The sequence below is a fragment of the Oncorhynchus tshawytscha genome, linkage group LG03, assembly GCF_018296145.1.
Source record: "Oncorhynchus tshawytscha isolate Ot180627B linkage group LG03, Otsh_v2.0, whole genome shotgun sequence".
NCBI classification, from domain to species: Eukaryota; Metazoa; Chordata; class Actinopteri; order Salmoniformes; family Salmonidae; genus Oncorhynchus; species Oncorhynchus tshawytscha.
In genome coordinates this window covers 23,560,742-23,567,264 of record NC_056431.1, presented here as the reverse complement: position 1 = coordinate 23,567,264, position 6,523 = coordinate 23,560,742, and positions in this window count along the sequence as shown.

The window sequence follows — 6,523 nt, the reverse complement described above, 5'->3', positions numbered from 1 at the left end:
TTTAGATAATACTATACTTAACATATTCACGTCACCAAATAATTGATTAAAACACACTGTTTTGCAAAGAAGGGCTACAGCAGCCTCAACAGCACTCTGTAGTGTAGCACCATGGTGTAGCTGGAGGACAGTTAGCTTCCGTCCTCCTCTTGGTACATTGACTTCAATACAAAACCCCAGGAGGCTCTTGGTTCTAACACCCTTCCATAGACTTACACAGTAATTATGACAACTCCAACCTATTAGAGCCCTCGCAGCATGAACTGATATGTTGTCCACCCAATCAAAGGATCAGAGAATGAATCTAGTACTGAAAGCATAAGCTACAGAAAGCTAGCACTGCAGTGCTTATAAGAAGAGAGATTGTCTTTTTTTAACTTACTTAGATAGAAAATGCAGCTAGCTATTTTAGCCTACTGAAACACCCAGCTCAATGAGAGGGATGCTATGTTAGCTAGCTGGCTATGACTATCCAACACAACGCTGGAACTCTTCCAAGTCAAGGTAAGCTTTTGGTTTTACAAATGTATTGCCACTTGGGCCCGCCGGTGTAACTGCTTAACCGCTTATTGACTGTACACTGTACTGCATGATTGTAGCGGGGTTACTAACACGTTAGTACTATTAACTATGTTGACTATGCCTTTGGCTAATATGATGACAACAATATAGGCTGTGTGTAGCGGTTATGATATGATTTGGCTTGGGATTTTTTTTTTTCACCTGGTCACATACATCTGATGTGTTGTGCATTGAAGTCCACAAGCGAAGGGAAAATGTGAGAGGAGGAAAGCTCATAGATGTGAGAAGGAATAGAACATGGCTGCTATGAAAGAGAACTGTTTTACATGTGATCAGGGCTCTATTCATTCTGACAATTCCGTTGAAAAACGTTTCTTAAATGGAAGCAAATGGAATGAAACGAGGATAAACATCCCAGAATTTGTCCAATTGAAATTCTCGTTTGCAACTGTTGGATTTACACACTGGATCAGTTAAATGTAGGCAACAGTGTGCAAGGTGGTACTGAATGTGTCACTGCCTGTCCATGTCACATGTTGTAAAATTTCTTTCGTAGGCTAGGTTGTAGCAACCTCATGATAGGTATAGGAGCAAATTCGTAGTAGCCCGAAACCTATCCATGTTACATTGAGCTGGGTGAATGGAATAGGAATGACATACAATATGCTATGCTATAATGGAAATAAGGCCATGCCCATGAAAAAAAATATTGTCCTCCCTCATCTTAAATTGCACCAACCGCCACTGAGTAACACACAGCTGTACTGTTGGGCGAGACTTCCTGCCCTAATGCTGTAAGTGTTCCAGATTTCTGTCAGATGGAGGGCGGGGTGAGAAGGGAGTGAGGAGAGAGACCAGGGGTGAAACTGCAGATGGTTACCTAGACTGAACTCTTGCACCTGCTAAGGGGGAAAAAACTAAAACTGTAGAGTGTTGGGTAATGGATTGCAATTACAGTACCTAACACACACACATACCCCACAGCACATTCTATAAATGCATGATATGTTACATTCTAGACATCTGAATAGATGACACTCCCATACCAAACAGAACCGCCTCCCCAACAGAAGACTTAAGACTCCTTACACTTGACTCTTCACATTTAAACCATTCTAGTGGCAGGACACATTGAGTGACAGGGCACGTTTGCTCTATTGAGCAACGGTCAATGATAAGGCTGAGAGTGTGGATGAGAGTGATTCTAGCAGCCCCTGGGCTGCTGTGGTGCTGTGGTGTACTATACTGTACCTGCCTGCCTGCTGCCTACTGCCGATCCAACTGATTGGGTGTGTTTAATAATGCATGGCTGGGAGCCCAGGACAAACCCTTTGATAAAGTACAGCTGAGGAGCATGTGCATAAGCAGCTTCAGCCATATGCAGAGCGGAAATTGATGGCGGCGATAAAGCCAAGGTGTGTGTGTGTGTGTGTGTGTGGCTGTGGGTCGTGTGTGTTTGTGTGTGTGGTGGAGGGGGGAGTGTATCATGAGCTGAGTAAGTGCATATGGATGTGTGTGCATATGAATGTGTGTGTGTGTCTGTGTGTATGTGTGTGTATGTACACTACATGACCATGAGTATGTGGACACCCATTTAAATGAGTGGATTTGGCCATTTCAGCCACACCCATTGCTGACAAGTGTTTAAAATCGAGCACACACCAATGCAATCTCCATAGACAAACATTGGCAGTAGAATGGCCTGTACTGAAGATCTCACTCACTTTCAATGTGGCACTGTCATAGGATGACACCTTTCCTACAAGTCAAGCTGTCAAATGTCTGCCCTGCTAGAGCTGTTATTGTGAAGTGGAAACATCTAGGAGCAACAACGGCTCAGCCGCAAAGTGGTAGTTCACACAAGCTCACAGAACGGGACTGCCGAGTGCTGAAGCGCGTAATAATCATCTCTCCTCGGTTCCAACACTCACTACCGAGTTCCAAACTGCCTCTGGAAGCAACGTTAGCACAAGAAGTGTTCATCAGGAGCTTTATGAAATTAGTTTCCATGGCTGTTCAGCCTAAGATCACCATGCACTATGCCAAGCATCGACTTGAGTGGTGCAAAACTCGCCGCCATTGGAAATGTATTCTCTGGAGTGATGAATCACGCTTCACCATCTGGGAGTCCGACCGACGCGTCCTGGTTTGGCGAATGCCAGGAGAACGCTACCTGCCCCAATGCATAGTGCCAACTGTAAAGTTGTAAAGTTTGGTAAAGGCCCTTTCCTGTTACAGCATGACAATGCCCCCGTGCACAAAGCGAGGTCCATACAGAAACGGTTTGTTGAGATTGTTGTGGAAGAACACGACTGGCCTGCACAGAGCCCTGACCTCAACCCCATTGAACACTTTTGATATGGAATGTTGGAATGAATTGGAATGTTGATCGCGAGCCAGACCTAATCGCCCAACATCAGTGGCCGACCTCACTAATGCTCTTGCAGCTGAATGGAAGCAAGTCCCGGCAACAATGTTCCAACATCTAGTGGAAAGCCTTCCCAGAAGAAGGACATTTATACCTGGATCTCACAGCTAGCTAGCCGCTATCCGTGTGACTATTGGCTTACGTTGATCCTGGAGCAAACATCAATTATTCCGGAGCTAGCCAGCTTAAGAGTTCCATCAGCCACTCCTGGGCTACAATCACCTATCCGGACCCAGTTTACTGCCGATGCGGAGCCCCACCGGGCCTTCACGACTGGACTACCGATGTTTTCTGCCCGAGGGAGTTATCCAACTGGCACCTCCGTCGCGATGTTACCTGAACGCCTATCTGCGGCCCGCTAATCGTTAGCTGTCTTATCGGCTGCTATCTAGGTCTATCGGACAATTTTTCTTGGGTCACTATAACTATATCTAATTTTTCCAATTGGATTGATCCCCTCTACCACACGGAACCCCACTAATCTACCGACGGAAACGCACGAGGTGGCTAAAGACCTCCATCCTATGCTAGCTTGCTACCGATCGCCCGGCTAGCTGTCTGAATCGCCGTGACCCCAACCAACCTCACTACTCACTGGACCCTTTTTACATTTTTTTTATTATGATAAAAATAAAATCACCTTTATTTAACCAGGTAGGCTAGTTGAGAACAAGTACTCATTTGCAACTGCGACCTGGCCAAGATAAAGCATAGCAGTGTGAACAGACAACACAGAGTTACACATGGAGTAAACAATTAACAAGTCAATAACACAGTAGAAAAAAAAGAGAGTCTATATACATTGTGTGCAAAAGGCATGAGGAGGTAGGCAAATAATTACAATTTTGCAGATTAACACTGGAGTGATAAATGATCAGATGGTCATGTACAGGTAGAGATATTGGTGTGCAAAAGAGCAGAAAAGTAAATAAATATAAACAGTATGGGAATGAGGTAAAATTGGGTGGGCTATTCACCGATAGACTATGTACACCTGCAGCGATCAGTTAGCTGCTCAGATAGCAGATGTTTGAAGTTGGTGAGGGAGATAAAAGTCTCCAACTTCAGCGATTTTTGCAATTCGTTCCAGTCACAGGCAGCAGAGAACTGGAACGAAAGGCGGCCAAATGAGGTGTTGGCTTTAGGGATGATCAGTGAGATACACCTGCTGGAGCGCATGCTACGGGTGGGTGTTGCCATCGTGACCAGTGAACTGAGATAAGGCGGAGCTTTACCTAGCATGGACTTGTAGATGACCTGGAGCCAGTGGGTCTGGCGACGAATATGTAGCGAGGGCCAGATCAATCGACTAAGCATGCCTCTCCTTAATGTCAATATGCCTTGTCCATTGCTGTTCTGGTTAGTGTTTATTGGTTTATTTCACTGTAGAGCCTCTAGCCCTGCTCACTATACCTTATCCAACCTTTCAGTTCCGCCACCCACACATGCGAAGACATCACCTGGCTTAAATTATGTTTCTAGAGACATTATCTCTCTCATCCTCACTCAATACCTAGGTTTACCTCCACTGTATTCACATACTACCATACCTTTGTCTGTACATTATACCTTGAAGCTATTTTATTGCCCCCAGAAACCTCCTTTTACTCTCTGTTCCAGACGTTCTAGATGACCAATTCTCATAGCTTTTAGCCGTACCCTTATCCTACTCCTCCTCTGTTCCTCTGGTGATGTAGAGGTGAATCCAGGCCCTGCAATACCTAGCTCCACTCCTATTCCCCAGGCGCGCTCTTTTTTTTTTTCAAAAAAAAAAAGTTTTATTAAGTTTTCTTGTTTTTCAATCAACCAACAAAACACATTCCACATTCACAGATGTGACAGGCTTAAAAAAATAAAAATAAATAGTCAAAATATAATAGTACATTTGAAAAAATAAAAATTAAATTAAAATGAAAGATAAAATCAAATAAAAACACTTATTTTTCTTAATCTATTTATTTTCCTTGGTGCATATATATATATATACATATACACACACATACACATATATATATATATACACACACATACACATATATATATATATACACACACATACACATATATATATATATACACATACACATATATATATATATATACACATACACATACATATATACATACATACATACATACATACATACATACATACATACATACATACATACATACATACACACACACACACATATACATACATACATACATACACACACATATACATACATACATACATACATACATACATACATACATACATACATACATACATACATACATACATACATACATACATACATACATACATACATACATACATACATACATACATACATACATACATACATACATACATACATACATACATACATACATACATACATACATACATACATACATACATACATACATACATACATACATACATACATACATACATACATACACACATACTCAAAAACAAAATTAAAATAAAAACACAAAAAAACATATATAACACTTGCAGCAGCACTATCAAGGTTCTTATCAGCTATTTCTAGCATTCGCTGAGACGACGGGCCAATAATTCGTTTTTAGGTTTTACAGTACCTTACACAACATGTATCTGCGCATTTCCCTAGTCATCCCATTCACTCTGTCCAGTTTGAAATATAGTTGAGTAGTGGAGACCAGAGTCTATCAAACTTGGGCTGTCTCTTGTGGAGGTCATAAGTGAGCTTTTCAAGAGGGAGAAAGTCAACAATCTGGTCAATCCACATTTTAAATGTAGGAGGGGTATTAGAGGCCCACAATAGAAAAATACATATCTTAGCAAAGTATGTAATAGTCATAAGCAAATTTTCTCTGTCAGGATCAAGAACAAAGTCCTGCTGGGCATTAAGAAGATAGATACACGGGGTCATATCAAACTGTACCTCTAGTATTTTCTGTGCAGCAGTATGTATAGATTGCCAGAATCTGGCAATCTCTCTACAGCTCCAAAATACATGCATATAGGTTCCACTTTCAGAGGTACATATTTTACAGTTAGGAGACATATCTGTTTTCATTCTATGGAGTCTCAAAGGAGTATAATAAAATTTGTACAAAAATGTGTAATTAGATTCTTTCATTTTTACATTGGTATAGGAGCAGTATACCCTGTCGCAAACCTCCGCCCATAACTCATCACTGAGAGTCAGACCAAGGTCCTTTTCCCAGATTATTTTCAAAGGAGTAAAGGAGGAGCCTCCTTTCTCAGAAAGGAGTCTATAGGTGTAAGATATTTAGCCTTTAATGGATTGTGCTGTGACAAGAAGGGTTTCAACTTCATTCAACTGAGTTCTAAACCTCCTCTTGGAGGTAAATGAGGAAATTACATGTCTAATTTGAAGATGTATATTTTTTTAAATGGATCTTGGCACATCGAATTCACTGCAGAGCGCTTGAAAGGATTTCAGTGTAGTGGTTTTCTGATGAAATAGGTCTGAAAAGATCCTGATTCCTAGAGTATGCCAAAGAGTAAAGTTGGCATCCCTCAGGGCTTTTGGCAAGTCTGGGTTGCCTACTGTAGGTGAGTGAGAACATATT